The following is a 22,095-nucleotide window of genomic DNA, read 5'->3' as shown; positions in this document are numbered from 1 at the left end:
ATGCCTCATCATTTTCTTTGCTAAAGCCATGAAAACTAAATTATTTCTCAGACCAGATTCAGAATAAAATATCATGCTCAGTTGCATTTGAAATAAAACATACACATGGGGTTTGAAACAGGAAGAGTCACCTATAGCCTTTTTAGTGGGATAAAAAAAATAAAAAATCTAGGCTTAAAAAAAGTACAACCACAAAAAAAATAAAAAATCCAGCATAAACCTGGCAGTGGTGGTCTGCTATGTAACCAATTGTAAAAATAGCAGGGATTAAAATATAGCAACTTTCCTTGATACCCACAGAAAACTCCTGAGGATCAGTAACAGCACAGTTCATGTGGAATAAGCTGTAAGACACCACACTGCCATTGCACATCACTAGCAGCCACTGCTGTATTTCACCATTTTAGCAGAACTGCTTAGATTTAAAAATATAATTTCTGCCAAAATTGACTTAAATCTGATGGATAAAAGCAAAAAAAAAAAAAAAAATCACTATTTTCTACATGGCATCTTTGTCTTTTGGAGTGTGGCAGTAGACAGGGACTGTCATTCTTGAAATCGATATAACTTTTTGTACAAATTCTTTACCTCATACAGAATAGTTTAAGGAGCAAAACAACAGGATGCATTTGCCTACACAAGTTGGGTAAAAATGTAAAATCTGTTGATATATTAAATAAAGCAGGGATAGAACAAGGAATCATAAGGTAAGAAGTAACCAGTAAATAAACCACAACAAAAAAAATCTGTTTAGATGAGCCAAAAGTTTGTCTCAGAAAGCAAAAAATTTACAAATGTACATTTCTAGATATCACAAAATATGCCACAGAACTTATAATATTTACTGCCAGTGGTTGAAATCATCCTTTTCACCTTTGTCCTGCCTCAACATCTTCCCCCTCCTCCCCTTATTTTCTTGTTTTATTTACATAACTCCAGAAGAAAAAAAAAAAATGGAGAAGGCTAAAAGTGAATGCCTGATCCCCACACACTGAACAGTAAGAATGTACTTCACATTGGAAGTTTTCTCCTTTTGAAACAGGATGCAATACTTCGTTTTCTGTATTTTCCTTGTTTCCCTGCTGCAATGTGAATACATATAATGAAATATAATACATGTATATATGGAGATATACACGCAGTATACACAAGCATTTATGACTTGATCTTGAAGGTCTTTTCCAAGCTATCATTATCATCCTCTGAATCTCATGTAAAAGCTGAGTAGACAAGCAAGAGCAAAGTAAATATTTAAAAGGCAGAATGGAAACAAGACAGCTGAACATACTCCCCAGTTATTCCATTCCAGATGTTAATACTGACAGTTTCAGGTGTTAGAAGGACAATTTCCACATTAACTGTTCATAGCTAGTTTTGTTTCGCTTTTCTAAATTACCCATCTCTATGCTGAAGCAGCTCCTGAAAGCCTGGGGATTCCCCTTCAAAGCAAGGGCAAGAACCCTGCAAGTCACAGCTCCTCCAGGGGTGAGATGGGAAGGAAAAAAAAAAAAAAAAAAGAGGAGAAAAGCAACCAACAGATTAGCTGGGAGTAGGAGGTGAGGTGCAAGTACATAAAAAAACAAGAGTGAGGAACGGATCTGCTAAAGCTCAAATAGGTATCATTCCTGATGACTGGACTGAGACCAAACAGATTAAGAAACAACTCAGTGAGAAGAACTGCTGAACACCTCCTGTACATCAAGTCTGCTCCGAAACAAATACATCTGGTAACTGAAATAGAAAGAGGAAAGAGTCAAATGGGATAACAAACACAGCTACTTCCATAAGAGTATTTTGCAGCATTTCCCACAAATTGAATAAACTTGAGGAATTCCAGAGTTACAGTTCTCCAAATCAACCCATCACGAGTCACAACAATTTTCATTCATTCTAGACAGTGGTTTTCAAGATATAAGGAACAAAATAGAAGAAAAGGGAAAAGACACTTCCTCATTCACAGTGCTGTCAGAAAAGTAAATGCAATACAACTTCTGAATTCTATCTTTCTATCACACTTGAGATCAAGAGATACTTGGCCTTTGTAACATTCATTGACTTCCAGGGATTCAGAGAGAATCGAAGACAACACCCTTCTCAGGAGATAATGTTTGCATTTATAAGTGTTAAAGTCAAGGTATATCATTTTATCCATTTAAAATACATTTCTTCATACTTAAGCCCAGAATTTTTAATACCAATCGATGAAGTCATAACTTCATGTCAGATCTAAGAAAATTTCACAGAAAGAGGAGTGTTCACAGAAGTGCACTATAAAATGCTTGGTTTATTTGCACCACAATTGTAATGGGATGTTTTCAGATGCCTCAAATTTGTTACAACAGCATTTATAACCAAGAACTAGTGCAGGATCTTATTAAGAAGCGTTCTGAACTGTGGCCCAAAAATTAAAATCCAAAAGCATGACCTGTAAATACACTACCTGTTACTGTTTGCTGCTGTCATCTGCTGCTGAAGTGATCCGAGGCTGCCAGAAACCTAATGTTACAAGCCCTTGCACACACACATTTGTAATTACCTTCTTTAAAGAGCAAACACAAGCAATAAGATGACAACTTCTCAGGACAGTGCATTTGCAGGTAGTAACTGCAGTTGAAACATCTGTAACCACATTTAAGAGTGCATCATTTAGAAACCAAGATACATGCTGGTTCACAGTACAATGTAAGTGGAGGGGGGGGGGTGTAGAAAAAAGAGAAAGGGCAGTACTCAGTGTTAAATCGCCTGTGCCTCCTGGAATACAAACATTTCAGGGAGCTTCAACAAGAGAAGAGTGCAGTTTGTGTGTTTTTTTTGTTTGTTTGTTTTGTTTTTTAAAAGCTGTGATACTCAAATTTATTATGGTAGTTTTAAGGAAAGCATACCACGGAATACACAAAATTTTGCCTTCAACTATAGCTTTATTGCAAATGCAAAAATCTGTTCATAGTATCAAAAGTGCCACCAAAAGGATTAGCAGCTCAAAGCTTTCCACAGTTTGTGCACAGCAAAAGTCTAAACCAGAGCCACAACATTAGATCCAGGCAGGGTATGTGCGGGAAGGAAAGAGTGCAAAATCAAAACTATAAAGAATTTGCAGAGTGTGGTGGGTCAACATCCTTATCTTCCAAAAAACTGCAGACAGAAGGAATTTAGAAAGATATATGCATTGCAAAATTCTCCAGATGACCCAAGTGGATTGAAGTGACTGAACTCTTAAAACAAAAGGGCAGTATAAAATAAATTTGCTTGTGCCTTCCCCTCCTCCACAACTTCCAATGAACTGGGTACATAAAGCTATTTTGACTGCTTGTTAGCAGTTATTCTGGAAAGACGAAAGGGGGAGAAAAAGGTGAATAATGTTTACAATTTTAGACTAGCTTTGCATTTGCAGAGCCTCTTTTTTGATCACAGATACAGCATTAGGAAAACAGTGCGGAACAAGTCTTGATTTCTTTTTGTATCCTTCACATAGATGAAAAAAGTGTTTATATCTGATAATATCAGACTAGGAAGTCAGAATTGAGTATGGTCCTGAGAAACCCTACTCTTTAACAGAAAAGTTTGAGCCTTCTTTCAGAAGGAATATTATAGCAGCTTACACCTTTCATCTTGCAACACCAGGGTATTTTAAGGGGAATATATTCAGTACTCATAAGGCTAGTGAGGAATACATTTACTTTCTGCCCCAAATCTGAATGAATACACACAAACACCATATAAGCCATCACCCCTCACCTATTTTATTCTTTAGAAGCTACGTTCTTCAACAGTAGCCAAAGCACATTTGGAATAAAATTACACTTATTTGTTCTACAGCAACACCAAACGCATTTGTGTACAAACTGCATTCGCAACTATTCCAAAGGGAATTTAAAAGTACTTCACAATGTAAGAAGAACATTAATGTTAATGCGCTGTTTAAGTATTAATTTGTTCTCAAACTGTATGTACACCATATCTCTGGGCACAACATGCTTCACAAAGAAGAAATAATAATCCAAAGATCTATAACAGCAAGGTGCATATGACTGGTACTTTAGAGCATAATTACCTGGAAGACAGAAACAAATCACTTCAACTTGTGCTCTGAGGATCGGTCTCAGAAGAAGGGATGAAGGATCAGCCTACTTGTATTATTTCCCTTAATAATATTAGAAGAGTAACAGAACTGCCCCTGGTACTTAGCGGGTATAGTAAACACAGCAGTTCTAGCAGCTGAAGGGTAAACTGGGCAAACTGAGTATTTTCAATGAAAAAAGACTGGCTCCCACATTCCTGGAAAAGCTAATACTCTTCTACATGGAAACTATATTGCAGGCTCATTCTTTGTTCTAGCAGAACATTTCCAGCTCACAAATGACCCTGAAGAACACAAGCAGAAAATCCACTTAGTTCTTATCGTGCAGTACTGTGCTCTAAGGCACAACAGAGGTTGCACAAGTAGGAGCTGGCTGCTTGGTCCCATTGATTACATCAATAAAATGCACTTAATAAATTAACAGAGAATGCAGTAATTGAAAGGCACGTGTAAAATAATTGTGTACGGAGTCCACTTCTGATCAAAGTGATGTTACCATGACAGTTATATAACCATATTTTTATGCCACATACCAATTCAACAGGAAACAGCTTAAAGCCCTTCACCCCTCAATGGTAACAAGGACACTAAAGTTTTCAGCCTATTTCACATCTCCTAAATAATTAGATTCACACACATGAATGAATATATACATACACACACTTTCTTCTCTTTAAGGAAGAAGGATTTTCTGGCATATCAGTCCACATGACCTGCTGCAACTCTTTTTACTTTTCTCCAAGGGAAGCTTTCCTCAGTCTACTACTGCAGATGAACAAAGAAGCAGGGACAGGGGCAGAAGGAAATGGGGAGAGACAGATCTTCCCTACCACTATTCCTTATCACAGACAAAAATGACATATCCAAATAAATATTAATAAAAATATGACAAGTTAAAACTCAACTAATTACTTATCAGAAAATGGGTGAATTATTCTTATCAAGTTACACACATCAAATTGGATAGGTGATGTACTGTTGGCTGTGAAGACACCTGGAGATGGAGAAGTACCACATTAACATCTGAGAAATTGTTTTTGACTGACTGGACAGAGAGCAAGTAACAGTGCTCTGAGATGCTCTTGAGTTTAATTACCTCTTCTACATAACTGAGTTCCATTCTCTTATGCAAAAAGGACACTGATCTGTTTTTAAATCAGAATTTTGCCTCACTTCTGTGAGATTGGATTACACTTCAAAAACTGAGAAACACTACTGGAGATCAGGTCAGATGGAGCCACTGACATTTAAAATTCAATTAAAGTCTAAAACTATCATATAAACAGTGATGAAACCCAAGTAAATAGGAATTAAACTCTTTCCGTGGTAGAGACTAAAATAGAACAGGCAATTAGTATCTGGAAAGGATATTCTGCAAAGGCTTCAGAAACCTAACATGTTAGTCTTCCACATATACAAGAGAGGACCAAGTCAACAACTGGACCCAAGGTTTAATTGTTACTTCAGAACAACAGATGCAGTCGTCTGGGATTTCCACAGGTAACTGCTGACAGGCCTACCGTATCCTAAAGGGCTAACAAAGTATCATAATTCAAGAGCCTATTACTTATTCTGTGTCCTTGATTTGCAGCATTTATTTCAAAACAGACACGCTTGAGTTGTTCATCAGCAACACAAACATTTTGTTCTCTTCACCATGATAAGAGATGAATATTGCATGTGCAATCTGAACCTGAACTGTTCAGATGTAAAGAATTTAGGCATGTGAGAAATTCAATGCATGGCATGCAATATTTCCACTGCTAAAAGCTCCAATCAAAACACACACTACTGAAGCTCTGCATGGAAAAAATAAAAAAAAAAAGTACAGGAAATTTACAGCTAGCTTTCACAACATCACATAATCTTTGATGAAGTGCCTGACAGCTTATAAAGTGTGTTACTGCCTGTTATTATAGCAACAGATACGAAGGAATATGATGTAGATCAATTTCCTGCTTTCCTGAAGCTCATCAGGCATTTGAATTTTGCCTGCATCCTTCTCTCCAACACAATGGCAAAAGATGTTCAGCAGCTTTACCTCAGGTCTGGCAAACCACACAGAATAGAAATCCTGAGTAAACCCATCCACAGAAGTGTTTGTGCCCTAGAAAAACAAGGGGCTCAGAAACCCTGTGATGAATGGAAATATCAGTCTAGGAATAGGCGGCAATCATCAAAAAGAGATAGAAAGAAAGGACAGGTCACTTAATGTTTCCACCAGCGCTTGACCTGGGTACCAAAACAAAAAACATTTTGAGACAAAGCTGGAAGTAATGAACAGACACGGGCAGAACACTGACACAACAGGTGGAATGACCACAAAGACTGGAATAGGATTTTTATTTATTTATTTTTTAATCAAACCTCAAAATGCAAAATCATGACTGTAACCACAAACTTCAGCAAAACAGCAAGCACTGAAGTGGAAAAAACTGAGGTTTAGGAACCCCAGAAAACTGCTTCATAGATTTTTCCAGTAATTATCTATGTGTTGCAGTGACAGAGACAACCACAAAATCACTGCCAAGGTCTCATTTTTCTCAGAAATAACCTACTGCCCAAAGTGCTGGTGAGCCTCACCTGGAGAAGCACATGGAGTTCCAGCTGCCCACATTCCCAGAAGAAACCAGGAAGATGTAAAGAAGGTGTAAAGAAAGAATGAAAAGATTTAATCTCTCATTTACTTAATTTCATAATATAACAGTTAGAGGGGGAATAACTGCACTTATAAACCCATCGGCTAGGTAAACGTCACTAAAGAAGCAAACAAAAGAAAGTGAAGGAATTATTTAACTCAGTAGATTAGGTTAAGGCATCTCCAACAACAGAATAAAAAAAATTACACTAGTACCTGAAGACGTTTCCTGCTTTCTAGAACAATGATACTCTGGTACAAATTTCCAATCAAGACAGAAGGGACAAACCTAAATCACTTTAACATGAAACTTCATCAACTCTAAAGGCTGCAATTGTATTGATATGGCAGCCAGAGAGATAGTTCCTCAGATAGTGCTGAGGAACCGAGTAGCTTAAATTTTATGAGCTGTAACACACTACTTCAAAAATAAGCAAACAAAAAAAAAGAAACAGCCATATATAAACACTTCAGAAGCATGTCAGCAGCATCAGGCTTTTAGCATACTATTGACCATTGACAGGGGCTTCAGGAACCCATTAGGTAGTGCCAGTGCCGTGCCAAGCCCTGATGGAAACAGGTTGCTGTCAGAGGGCACACAGCAAGAGTAGAACTGGGAGAATAACATTTGTTGTGCTCGTTAGGAATAGAGCTTACCTTGAGTGCTCTGCTTTGCTTCAATATTGTACAACAAAAGAGAGACAAGAGAGGTATTAGGTGCATACAAACGGGTAAGCTACAGCATTTGCATGTCCAAGAAACAGTAGTTTTCAGAGATGCAAAGAAGATGATTAATAGTGAGTTTCTGGAAATCTGTGGTTTATCTTTGACCTGAAAGACAAAGGCTCCAAATTACAGCAGTTTCCACTGTTACAGGTTTTTTTTTTTTTTTTTTAATTAATTAGAGAATTGCTCCATCCCTCCAGAAGCACCTCCAACAATATCTCAAGAAGAAACTGTCCTCAATATAATTCCCCAATGAGATTTTCCTCTCTCCCCAGTAAGGCATACACTTTTTTTTTTTTTTTTTACTTGTTCTTCGTGTTCTTACAGACACCCCATTGACTAATAGTAACCTAAAGCCTTCCCACTAGGCAAAGAAGGAAAGGTTATTCATGGCATTGCACTTATCACCGCACTGCTGAGGCTTACTTGCTCTCTTGAGACTCTTTTTTTAAATACTAAAGAAGTTTAAGGGATCTTCTCTTTGACATTCGAAGGCGCACCGCACCACCTTGTCACGTGGCCTGACAGCGCCGCATGTAAGCTATTACTTCAAAGTCGCTTTCAATTTTCTCCCACTCTAGTTCAATCCCATTAATTCGCATTCATGAATTTATTTTGAAGCCAAATGTGTATTACTTTCCACTTGTAGACATACAATTTCATTTGCTCTCTCTGAGACTACTTAAATAGCAGATCTAAATCCTTTCTGAATTTTACCTGCTGTTCAGCAGTGACCTCAATTTTTGATTTTGTGGCATCAGCAAATTCAATTAGTTTATTTCCCACATCTAGGTCATTGAAGTTGGCTGGAAATAGAATAGGTCAGAGCACCGACCTCTGTGGAACTCTCACTGCCAGCCAAACATGCCTGCTCTGTTTTCTATTGTTTAATTGGATTTTACTCATTTTTATCAGCACTCTCTAATGTCTGAGCTTCACATGCTTTGAACAGCAACCTGCCAACTAAAACCGCCTCTCTCCTGAGCTGCCAAGAACATCAGGTTGTGAAAAATCAAAATTATCACTGTCCACATTTGTTTGATTCAAAGAAGAAAAAGAGAAGCCGAACAAAGCCAGCTAGAAGGAGAATTGGTTTATTATTGAGATACTGCAAGGTGGGGATACCAGAAAAGCATAAAGCTCTATTCAAACAAGAGCAGCCTGGTGGAAGAAGTTACATTCAATGACAGCACTTTTGCCTTAAAGGACTTCCTACCCTCTCTGCTGCAGCTTATAAGGTCTTACCCTGACCCTCAGTTGTCACAAATAAACTCAGTTGGGAAGGGTCCTCTGGAGATCACCCAGGCCAGTGCCCCTGCTCAAGGCATGTCTAATTGTAACAGGTTGCTCAGGGCTTTGTCCAGTCAAGTTTTGAACATCTCCAAGAACTGATGTTTCAAATATATTTGGGTACCTGCTCCAGTGTCTGATCTCCTTGACAGTAAAAACTATTTATAATTTATATACTATTTGAAAAGCAATGACCATTGAACAGCCTTGGGCAGTTTCCAATGCACTGAGCTTTCAGACAGAATATATGTAGTAGGTAAATGTATCCATAGAAAATACTAGCTGTCAAACAAGCCATATAGTTGGAGAAAAAACAGAACCAACGTTTCACTATCAACATGTAATCAAATATTTGAGGCACAGATATTGATAAGCAACACTTTCTATTGATGTAGTCATGGAAAAGACATTTTTGAAGCAGCTTTGGAAAATTCATATCCCAGTCATTGCAGTTCCAATTTGAAAACAAAATGAAAAAGTGACAACAGAACCTACAAAATCTGTCACGTTCTCAACACTTCCTGAGTATCCCTAGATGACCATAGCAGCTGAAGAGAAAAAAGAAACTTGAAGTCACTAAGTTTGACTAACAGAATGATTTAAGCAGCCTACTACACCCTACAGAACGCCTGACTTTCTAAAACAGTGAGTGCAGTACTTATCACCTCACCAAACCACATTCATCTCCCCTCACCCCTCCCCCCCAAAAAAGCTATCAGAACTTTGCAACAGTCTTTACATTTTCTTATTCCTCTGTTTAACAGGGATCACTTTGGTTTTATCTCAAGATACATCACCTGAATTTCCCAAGGACATTTTCTGAAACACATTGCTAAGTAGATAGGGCAGCAATTAGATAGGACTGCAATTTTAAAAGCTCTGATAAGACATTCTTCAAATTCCTTCCACGTGTAAAGCAAGCTGTTTTCTGGGTGTGAGTTGTAGGCAGGCATTTTGCTGAGTTCAGCTAAACAACAGAGCAAGACAGGACCTTCTGCATGCTAAGACCCTGGTCACACTGCTCAAAGAATTTCATTTATTCCTAGCACTAGAGCCAAGGCTGATCTCCCCCTGGTGAAGACAGCTACTTCACAAAAGCTTTGTAGCAGTACATACTGTTAGTACAGTTGTTAAAACTGTAGTCTTGAGATTATTCCCTCTGTTTTCACAAGGCTTTCCATATGCTTCTTTTTGCAGCTAGCTCATTTGGCAGCATGCTACATGTTGGCAGTCTGCAATAACATGGAAGAAAAGCGAAGGATTGAGACAAATAATAAAAGCACTTCTAAGCAGAATGTACGGAGGAGGAAGGAGTAATCATGCAAAGATATCAGGATGCAGGGACATGGGAAATTGCCAAACTGCCAGTGGAAAACTCTTCCTGTTAACTGTGACTATAGCACCCCCGTACTAAAAGCTCTGCAGCCAAAAGCAAGTAACAGTTTAGCTCAGGAATTAAAATAGACACTACATGCTTAGGCAGTGCTGCTCCTTGGACAATGAAGAAGACAGTGTAGAAGGCAGCATGGTATGGTCAGGTACACCAGCCCGAATGCGCACCCTTTACTGAACATCCACACGACGAAAGTAAAAGCAGTGCAAAGGAGATCACAGAATTGTAGGGGTTGGAAGTGACCTCAAGAGATCATTGGGTCCAAGCTCCCTGCCAAAGCAGGTTCCCTAGAGCAAGTTGCCCAGGTAGGTGTCCAGATGGGCCTTGAATATCTCCAGACAAGGAGACTCCACAAACTCCCTGCGCAGCCTGTTCCAGTGCTCCGTCACCCTCACCGTGAAGAAGTTCTTTCACATGTTTGTGCGGAACTTCCTGTGCTCCATTTTGTGGCCATTGCCCCTTGTTCTGTCCCCATAAACCACTGAAAAGAGGTTGGCTAAATCCCTCTGTCTCCCACACTTAACGTTATTTGTAAACATTGATAAGATCCCCTCTCAGTCAAGATGTCTTGTTGATTTTGTGTTCATATTTTTCCTCATCACCTTCTATCTGAAAGAGAGATACACATTCCCTAAACATCTTTTGAAAATATTTTCAGCACTTTGTTTATGGACAAATGAAATGAAGCATAGGGTTATCTGGTAACATCCCATGAGCTAGTATTGGAAAGTCAGTTGAACCTAGCCTCTCTTTTCATAGATGAGATGTTTCTGAATAGCATGTGTAGTCCAAAGAACTTTTTTCTTTTCACTAAAAGTCCTAAATAAGGTGATGAAGGAATTTGGTCCAGTTTGAGCTATGTTAATACAAACACCTTTCATTGTTTGTTTAGTCTCCAAACAATTTTGAATAGAAGACTATTTGCAAGATGTTCTATGCAAATCCAAAACCTTTTCAATTTACAAATGCAAAGTTCACTGCATCCCAGAAGGCTTTTTATGTATCAAGAAATGGTTTGGCTATATAAGCCCCAGCAGCAGACACTGGCATTTGAAAACTATGATGTAAGGACTACTCCATTATCATGCAGAAAATTGGCCAGTGATTTAATTAACCCAAGCATTAAGGAATTTTATTCTGTTCACTCTGAAAGAATAGATGAGCGTTACAGAAGGGTATTAAAGAAATGCTCTAAGACAGAGATAGAAATACAAACATTGCCAGGGAATGGATGAACGTGGAGGAAATCAAGGGCACAACATCTTGTTTTAACACAAATGTTAGTTGAAAGGCATGAATAAAATCGCTGCAGTCTTCACCTAGACAGGTGGAGTATGCCAACATTTATCACACAGGCAGTTTCAGAATTGGATCTTCCACTCCACCACCTATCAAGAGCTGAGCTTCATTCCTTATGTAGTTCACAAGAGTTTCAAACAGAAAGAACAGAACAGCTCAGCAAAATCTGCCACGTACATGCCAGTTTGGCAGGCAGCAAGCTTCCAGAGCAATCTACATCAACTACTATTCACAAGTGCTGGTGTTTTGGTAAGTGCTGTTCCGTCTACATGCGTACAATGATCCAGATTGCATCTTCTCACATAAATAGACAAAGGTACCAAGCAAGACGTTTCATGGTAATAAAATATTTTCCTCCTCCTATTAAACTAAATTACGATTGACTATTGCAGAGCACTAAATGATTCCCATAATTTATTACTCCTGCCATCACTGGCATACAGATTTGTGTACTCACAACACCAGGACAGACTACGTGCTATAGTTTCTCCAAGGACATTTTACAGGAACCGATATGAAACATTCTGACACTAAAGCTGTGGTCTATGCTAAAGGAAACTTTGTGGGTAGTTTTACCCCTCTTATGACAAGTGATAGTCCTTCATGCATTCAGAATAGATTTCTTGGATTCCACTGTCAGAGGAGAAGTTAATCCCTTTTGACATATTTGAGTCTAAGAAATCATGCTAACCCATACTTGATGGAATATAAAAAAAAAAAAGAAAAAAACCTTTTTGAAACTTCAAAAAGGCTAGATACAGCAATCCGTTTCAGCAAAATTCTACACAAGAATGAGAAAGAACTGCACATAAAAGGTTTGATCTCACACTATTCTAGTCACTGGGAATTTTCTCAGCAGCTTGAATGGGAGGAGGATCAAGCGCAGGGAGCATAGCAGGGCAGCAGGTTGGCCCCAAGGTATTGATTTTGAGCCCTGTGTCCTTTTTGAAATAATATGTTCAACCCTCAGGCTAAATAGGCTGGCACAAATGATCTACACTGAACAGAACGCTACCAGCTCAGACTCTCACTGAAAGACTTGCAAAATTTGGCATTTCTCTTCATCCTCAGGTGCTGACTGACATAGCTATGTGAGAATCTGTTTCAGTATTTAAATGGTTTTAGCCCTCTGTTATAGACAGCTGGAAAAGTCAAAGCCCTAAGGGTGCAGAAATCAGAAGTCACAAAAATCACAAATCTGTTCTAAAAAGAAGTGAACTCCAGAGTCATAATTTTCAAACCTTTAAGTCAACAACCATTAAAAAGAAAAAAAAAAAAGAAAAAAAAAAAAAAAAAAAGAAAAACAGTAAGTCTTTTTTCTTTGATTTCATCTAAGAATAAGAAACCACAAAATAGAGCAATATAACACTTTAAGTAAATGATATTTATACAAGCCTCTTAACGGGGGCTAAAACTTAAAGAGTAATTTGATTAACTGGAAGTTATGTTACTCATTTCATTGGAATCAGAGTATTTTGCAAGTGCTGTAACTGCTGAATATGCCTCAGCACACCATTCCAAAGATGAGGTTAATTCTGACACACTGAAGAATTACTCTGAGTACAAGTATAGAACAGCATATCCATATAAAACCACAGCTCACAGAAGAACAAATGCTCCTCCTGCAACACTGCAAAGACTTTGTGATAGAAAAAGATTCTAGTTTATGCTTCATCTACAAATCAGTCATTTCAGATTGCAGCAGAAGTCTGGTTACTTTGGAAGCTGTAAAGCCATATTGTGCTAATCAATAGAAGCAATGCCACATAAAAATTACAGTGGAAGAATTAGAAATAGCTCAGAAAAAACACAGCTTAGGAAGAACAAGAGCAAAATCAGCTTTTCAACATTTGCTTGTTTATGAGGGGGGACATCTACATAAACAAGTTTGTTCATTCCACAATTCCTCTAAAAGTAGGTCAGGTTTTTTCTCTCCTCTCCCTACATGGCAAAAAATGATTTGAGAAAAATATATTTCAGAGAGAAAAAATGAAATAGCACTGACAGATGGCATATGATTTATACTTTTAATTTAGTCCATGTCATACTCCCCTAAAAAGATGCAGCTGGTCACTACAGAAGAAGGCTGCCTCTTTACTTGCAAATGGATCAGGTAAAGAGGTGCATTAAACTTTCCCAGAGCACAGATGACACAGGAAGAAAAGGGAGAAAGTCAGACTCATGGACGCTACTGTATTAATCTAGACTGGAAGAGTTCTGCAAGGAGCAGACAGAAAGTCCAGTCCCCTTGCATCTTCATGCTGTAACATCTGCAGTGCTGAACAGTCACTACCAAGTAATTGGACAGAGAGAAAACAGTGGAAAGACCCTCTCCTACAAGGACACGACATAGAATAAAGGGGGTTTTTGCTTGCAGATACTTGCTCTTCCCATATGGCAAATTTGTTCACTTCTTTAAAGGATCAATAGTCTAGCTTATCCTCCAGAATTTGTCATCTTTCAACTGTTTTGGGGGTGCTCACTGAAGAAAACCCTATGAGAACCAACAAAATGCTCTGACACTGATGCGACCAAACTGGTCGAAATGCAGCAATCAAGAAGAAAGTGACTGTCTTGGGAAAAAGATAAAACCTGCTCAGCTCACACGATTAAATCACAGCGGGATCAAAGGGGCTTACTGATTTATTAGTGACATGTAATTAAGCAGGAAGCAGAATATATGTTTCAGGGTCGATATCAACAACATGACATAGACCACAAAACTAGACAGGTACAGATGTTACCACACACCTCTACATTTATTTCTAAGCACCCTCCTGTAACCAGCTGCCCCCAGCTGCCTTCCAGGGGCTCACCTCCCCAGGCCACGTCAGGCCTCCTCAGGTGGCAGCGCAGCAACATGGCCGCCCTGCTGCTGCCCAACCCCACACTGGTGGCACGATGGGCTGCATCCCACTGGGAGGCCGCACTACATGGTCTAGGCAGTCTGATTTCCCAAAGGGAGCCACATGGACTCCCCCTCACAAACCATGGAAACCAAACCCCACAGGCTAGCAAGCTAGGTGCCTCATGTTGTCCTCAGAGGAAGGCCTGTGACTAATAAGATGACAAGGGAATTCAGCTTGTAAGGGACCTCAGGAGGCCTCTAGCATAAATCCAGCTCAGTGCAGGGTCAGTCACAGTATCCAACTAGGTTGCTCAGGGCTTGATCCAGTCCGGTCTTGAAGTCCTCCAAGGCTGAAGCTTGCATAGCTGCCCGATGGTCCTCACGGCAGAGGGTAATTTTTCCTTATATCCCATCTGAACCTCTCGTTTCAGATTCTGCCCATCTTTCATCCTCCTGCTATGAACAGCTGGGACCCATCTGCTTGATATATGTGGACAGGCTGCTGTTAGGTCCTCACAAGGCCATCCTTTTTCCGTGCTGAATGAGCCCAGACTTCAGCCCTGGTTTACCACCACAGACAGTCACTAGAACACGTTTTCATCACATTTCTTTCACAATTCTCACAAAAAACTGTTCTAGGACATGAATAGTAATATAAAGCCAGTGGCCCAGAATACAAACTGTCGGGATGTTTTCCTTTACTGAGGACTGCAGTTCATCACGGGATAGGGAAGTAGCCACAGCGGCACAGGTTATCTAGAGATAAAAGCATTGTGTGAAACAGACATTATGCAAGACTCCACCAGAAATAACCATAGACTTTCCAGTGGCTCAAATAGAGTTCAAAAAAAAAAAAAAAAAAGCCATCTCAACAGATGACACTTCCAATATAATTCTACATTTTAATAATACATGTATTTAGATACTCATTGAGTCTGACACTTCCCAAAGCCTCTGAGGAGGTATAGGGAACATACCTGGCCCCCCTGGAGGGAGCTGCAGAGTGAGCAAGGAGCAGAACCTGTCTGCAGGTTGTTACAGAAAGGCAACCTTACTCTATAGTGATTTTTGTCCAGTCTAATCAGACAATGGCGATCACAAAATTGGGCACGTCCTGTGTGGCCAAGCACTGGTGGAGCACACAAATAGCAGAGGAAAGCAATAGTTACCTCTACAAAGAGAGGATGCTACCTTCTCTTGCAGTGAGGGCCTGGTACTCTCCAAAAATTAAACTCCCAGGTCTCACCAACAAGTAAAATGCTCCATCGGGTTCATGAGTTCCCTTTTATACCACCCTTGGCACACCATGCTCTCACATGGGCAGTTGCCTTGCCCTGTCCCCTTCCCAGACAAAACCATAAATTCCACCCATTTAAAAATCAGGCATTATGTCATTAATTCTCAGCAACAGAAGACTCAAAAATCCCCGTGGCTCTGACCTGCCATAACACAGGCCACATACCAAACACCTGTGGTTCAAAGACAAGCTCTGTAAAGCATGCTTAGCATCCCTGTGAAATCCCCTGGCGAGTGGCAGTACATTTTAAGTAGTCTCCTCTCCTCTGAATGACCTGGATGGAAAACACACTGCCAAGTGAATTTTTAAGGCTTTACAGGGATGCAGTTAACTCCTCTCGCCAGGGAAGGCTTTATAGACCAAAGATCTTAACCTCTGTCTGTAAACATAAGACAAAGCAAGGATCCAGGAGTCAAATATCAGCTCAAGCTGTTTTAAAGTTCATACACGCAAAGCAAGAGTACACCAGAAAGGTAACAGGTAATAAGATTTGATGTCTTTTGTAGAACTTAAAAATAATTTCAGCTTTTATGTAAAACAAATCCCATCTCAAGGAAAAAAATAGCATGCCTGTTTCAAACACTTGATATCTGTCTATTCCCCTTGCTAATCGATACGCAGAAAGGACACTGCTTTTGGCACTCTTCCAGCCTAAGCTGCATGCGTGTCCTTCCACCACATAGCACTACAGGGATCACATCGGAATGGTGTCAGCACACCATCTCTTTCCCCAGTACAGTTTCCAGCACAAATATGCAGCACTATAAGACAAATAACTACTCCAAGGCAACAAACATACAAGGCTAAGAATAGAAAAATAGCAACTGCTGGGGGAGGACGGAGGATTAAGTTCTCAAACAAAATGCTGAATAAAATGTGTGCATCACTTGCTAAACGGAGAATGAAAAATGGTCTCACCCAAAAAACAGTCCACTAAAACTTGGACAACTTCAAAATCTGAAGTAGAGGCAAGAAGCACTTATGAAATACAAATCCAATTTTGAACATCAGTGCTTATTCTTAGTGCTCTTGGAAACATTAGTCATGTTTCAGTATAAACCAGAATACAAACTCTTGTATCTCTTGCCAGCAAATACCACATCCATCAGTAATTTTATATGGATTCAATTTATTTTAGAGAAACTTGCTATCCTTGCACCATGGTTTTATCCTTGGTCCCTCAAAAACCGAGGTCATTATTTAAAAAGATGCAAAGTCATCTGACAAAGGGTGTACAGGGAAACTGTTTAGCCTATCTTAGAAAGCACCCACAGAAGAGAGGGGTAAAAAAAGAAAAAGCTAGATTCACAAAGTCATTAGGCAAGCTTCAAAAGTAAAGGAGAGACAGCTGTTGATTTAGTCCTGAGAAAATGAGCATCATATTAAATTCTCTGCCCACTCTTGTCTCAGCAGCTGATTCCCATTCCCACAGATGGCCTGCCTGCTCTGAAAGCTTTCCTGCAGCACCCTCTGCCAAAAACTGTGCCTGGAATGTCAGCAAGTAGAAAGAAAAAAAGCCATAATTTGCATTCAAATTTTTGTAGATATAAGGGTTATAGTGGGAAGTCTACCCAAATGCACCACCCAAATAAATGAGATGTATACTGCATCTGCCAGTCTCTTGATAATACAGTATATGCTGGGAAACAATAGATGAATTTAGGCACCTGTTACAAAAAACACTCCTACTGTAACACATTTGGGACAGGGAGTCAGATTGCAGGGGATCACTGACCAAGGTGCCTGACACTATGAAAGTCTGTGTTGCAGTGGAAGGTGTTGGGGCTGGGTCTGCAGCTGTGACCTTGCGTGCCAGCCAGGCAAGCAGAGCAATGCCCCGTGGTGCCCATTGACACATGACCAGAGGGGTCAGCACCATCACAGGTGTGATGTGGGACAGAAATTGCTTTCCACTTGTTGTACCCACCTTTACGCACTAATAAATTACAGGCTTGGGGTCACCAAGTGTTACAATATTGTTTTTGTTACTGAGACAAGCTGCCCCCCAAGATGTATAATTGCTTCCTATTTTATTTAATGGTACTAGGCTGCAGAGAAGTAATATGTGTTGCTTTTTTTGTGGGGGGGGGGAGGGGGGTAGAAAGATGGCAGGTGGTTCTTATTTCTGATGTCACCAAGTAAGTTTGCCCTGCTTCTACAGGAGAAAACACAAAGGGGATGCATGTGGTTAGGGACACCACAGAAACCCACACTGAGCAGATCCACCAGACAGCTAAATTCATGTGAAGGGGACTGAAATGTTTTATTCTCAAATGAAACAGAGCTAGCCACAGTGCTGAAATGGGTTTTGAGAGCAGAATTTTTAGCCCACAAGTTTTAGCTATAAAACTACAACTCCAGCTTCTTTAAAGTTACCATCGATTTACAGCAGTGGATTGAAAGCTCTCAGTCCATCCCACCTCTCCTTCTCATATCTTTTTTTTTTCTTTAAACAGGGTAATTACTTACAAAAAAATTAAACTCATTCTCTCTCCTCTCTCCTTAGATGATTGATTCTCTAAAATCACTTAATGATATTCAACTACTATGTCAAGCATAATTGACTAACCTAAGGTTTAAAGACACCAGCTATTATTAATGAAGTGTTTTAAAACACATTTTGCTGATGTAGCTACTGCCAGAATTTATAACAGAGCTCTACATGCTCTCAGAGCAGCATAGCACTCCTCGGCTGCATTGCTACAGAAGTGATACATACCATTTCTCTTGGGTTTGGGGGAGAAGGGGGCTAAAGCACAGAAATCACACATGAGGAAATACTTCTAAAATATAATGTCTACAAATGCAGATGCCTAAAAGATTAAGTACTTGCAGAAACTAAGCAGCAGAAAGACATTACACTGCTTTTTTTTTTTTCCTCTCCTGCTGACCTAGGATTTCTATGCCAGCTAAACTTGACAAACTAGCTCTAGAAGGTGCAGACTCATATTGAAAAATCAAAGGTTTAGGCTTTTTGTTCCTGTTTTGAAGCTCTGTAGCATAAGTGTATCTAATGCAATCCACAGGGGAAAAAAAAAAAAAAATATCTTGCCCTATTTACATTATGAGTCTGGTCTCAATGTAAATCAGAAATCCTTGAGTTTTTAGTGGAGGGCAGCAGCAGGAAGAGAAAGAAGAAGTAGTGAATATCAGACATCACTTCTTTAAATTTCAGATAATCTACTGGTGCTTAGATGTACAAGCTTCTCTTATCAGTATGTCTGGCTCTTGCCTGTGACAGGAAGCTCACAGCTTTTCCAGAAGCCAGCAGAAATAGCCAGTACTAAATGAAAGACACTGGACTGCAGATAGTTAGGCTCCAGGGCAGCTTCCTTTTCCAAGTCACATCTTCAGGTTGAGGTTGCCTCAGTTGAACCTACCCTACAAAGATGACAAGTTGAACTTGACTTTTGTCTATTCAAAAGAACAGTGCAGGATCTGATTCTTTAGCTGCTTCCTCAAGGTTCAGAAACATGACACCTCCTCAGAACTGCTTACTGTTTGCAGCAATAGAGAGCAGAGATGAAATCAAGTCTAAAAAATTTGGCTTCTTGCCATTACAAATACCAGATCATCATTCAAGAACAGTTAGGTAGATAAGACACTGTGTGCCTTTCAAGGTAATTTTAATATTCAGACATCAAAGCAGCAGCAAAATCACTGACAGGCAATCAGCAAAAACTAAAGCAGAAGTGAAGTTATTTTCCACTTTTGTGCTATACCACTTAGCAATTAACATCTGCTTCAAAGTTTTGTGGGTGTTGGGAAAGTTAAAACATTACTGATACCCTTCCAGTGGTGGCTATTACATTCCCCTGGTCTGGAAGATGACGACTATCCTCTGGCCCCAAATCCCTTAAGAACCTTGGGGAAAAAAAAAAAAAAAAAAAAAAAAAAAAAAAAAAAAAAGTGCCAGCCTGGGAAAAATAGTTTCAATTTCAGTACAACAAGAGAGCACACAGAACTTACACAAACCCTCCCTTTGCAGAACAGAGTCCGCAGGAGAAAGATCTATGCATATACATGTACATCACAGTTGTGCTTAGATGGAAAACTAGAATCTAAATATATCTACACAGAGCAGGACCTCCTTCTTACATTTTCTCCTGCGGTTGGAAGCAAGTGTCACCAGGGCAATACCATGATACAACACAGCAATTCATGGTTGCAGTTGTTTTTCTGTCCTCAAACCCAAACCTGGCTGTTTTGTTGTTGTTTTTAAGGATACAAAGGAGCTAGATTTGAGACAGCTAGAGTGTTATCACTTCTAACTCAAGGGTATCTAGGAAAACAGTCAGCAGGGACAGATGGGCTTTTCAGAACCTGCATTTCAATTCTGGGTTCAGTTTCTTACAACTAGATTCTATCCAAAACCCTTCTTCTCAGGAGAAAGGGCCAGGACAGATCCAGCTGTCTCCTTGGACTCTGAAGTGAAAAAGTTCAGGAAAAAATATTTCTTCCTCAGCTCAGGTCATTATTACGGCCACGGCTACGCACATTGTGTTGTAGCAGCTTGCCTCTGGAAGATATTACCATCAATGGGGACAGTGGACACGGAGAGGAATTTAGTATCCAGTGTGCTGGGGTTTGGGGTTTTTACTGATTATCTGGTTGAGCCCAGCCACGCCTGCCACCTGTGAGTAATTTTTATATTATCTGTCCTAGCATGAGACAATATCAATGCAGCTTAAGTAAAACTGTCCTATTCTGAAGTCAGCAAGAGCACAACTCAAAGGTGTGCTGCTGTCTATCACATATGTTGTCTTTGTGCAAAGAAATTTCCTAAGATTTTCTCACAGCAACAATGATTAGAAGCAACAGAAATCATTGTTACCACAGGTCTCGAAGCTTGCTTAGGGAGAGTTTCAACAGGAATCGTTCCACTCCCTGTGACAATGAAGTCTCCTTTCAGAAGAATTATAACTGGGTGGTAAAAACAAGATAGCAAACAGTTCCTCAGTAACTGATGTGCAGAAAGAACAGTTCTGAAATAAGCCAGGGAATAAAAACAGCAAGAAGACTACAATAAAAGAATAGGCATGCATCTCTACTGCAGGAGAGACAGCCTATATTCCTGCTGATATTAGTGCCTTCTTTGGTCCTGTTATTTATCATTTGTTTTGTGGTAGCACTTAGAAACCTCAGGCTTGAACATGGCTGCCATTAAACAAAGAGAATAAAAGTATGCTGCTCTCTCCTGTTGAGCATCAAATCTTGTTAAATTCTTCAGAAAAAAAATCTTGTGGAAACAAATATTCACATTATGCTGTTTTAGATCTGTTCAGGTTGAAAGTTAAAAATTCTTTTAATAAAAGTGCTCATAAAAGTTAATTGTCTCGATATACTATGTTAAACACATCTACCAGACAATGCAGTTTTGGTATTTTTCCTTTATCCTACACATGTCAGTCATCTGAATTGAACCCAACACTTTGTGTTATTAAAGAACAAAACCCAAAACCTCTTCAACATTAATAACCCATATCAAAAGTTGTACATAAATGCAAAGATAAACCCTCTTCACAAGGAAGAAGCCATGCAACTTAGTAGATTTGAGCCAAGTCATTGCCTCATGGAAAATAACGCATGGCTTTCCTCTAAAACACCAGTTCCTTTCTTAATTATTTTGACCATCGAATATAATTTTGCACACAGCATTTTTCCCTTTAAAAGTGCTAGAAGTCATTAGTAGCACTTACTGATATGAGATCCATTAGGTACTCTAGTAAATGCTCTCTATCGATTTATCATTAAAATTAATTTCAGCAATAACATTTTAATACTGAGTTTGGTAGTACTGTTCTACTATAGCTTGGTTAGTTAAGCAGAGGAAAGCAGCTTTCCAAAGTGAAGTGCACACACAACTTTTTAAGCATTCCCCATTTTGAAGAAGCATAATCTCAACTATTCCTTGTTCATCCAGCATTCCTCTCCTCATCTCCAGTGGGAGAGATGGAACGAGAATTGCATGAGATTAACATATTTCTCCTACACATTAATAGCATTCTTAACCAAGTCTTGCACCAAGTTTAAAAATAAAAAATTTAAAAAAATCCTTGAGGAGAAACGTCCTCAAAGGCGGCAGTCTGACAAACTGTTGTGTCACCTGCTGTTGTACTGTACCCTTGCTACCCCTCTGTAACCCTTCATAACTTGCACATAGCAGAGGAGTGATTGGTGCTAGGCTGCACTGAGTTCAAATAAGTGAGTACCATTCTTCAAGTGTCAAAGGCGCAGAGCAAGGTGCACAAGGTGAAAATAGAAACACTGGAGGAAAGTCCATAAGCGATGTGGAACATTTTCAGGGACTACAGAACAAGAAAGACTTTCCATGGTCTGTCAAGCAGACATTTCCTACAAAGTGTTATCCTATTTCACCACCATTGCAATGGCCAGTTGCAGTTGTGAACTCTCCGAACGGTAACAGGAAAAAAAAAAAAATAATAACGTAAATAATAAAACTCTCGTATTTAACATCTATTAACTAATTCCTGATTTCACTCTTCTAATCTAGTCTGATAGCCAA

Source organism: Anas platyrhynchos, chromosome 1 (genome assembly GCF_047663525.1).
Source record: "Anas platyrhynchos isolate ZD024472 breed Pekin duck chromosome 1, IASCAAS_PekinDuck_T2T, whole genome shotgun sequence".
NCBI lineage: Eukaryota > Metazoa > Chordata > Aves > Anseriformes > Anatidae > Anas > Anas platyrhynchos.
The sequence above is the reverse complement of the archived record's forward strand: the minus strand, read 5'-3'. Positions refer to the sequence as shown.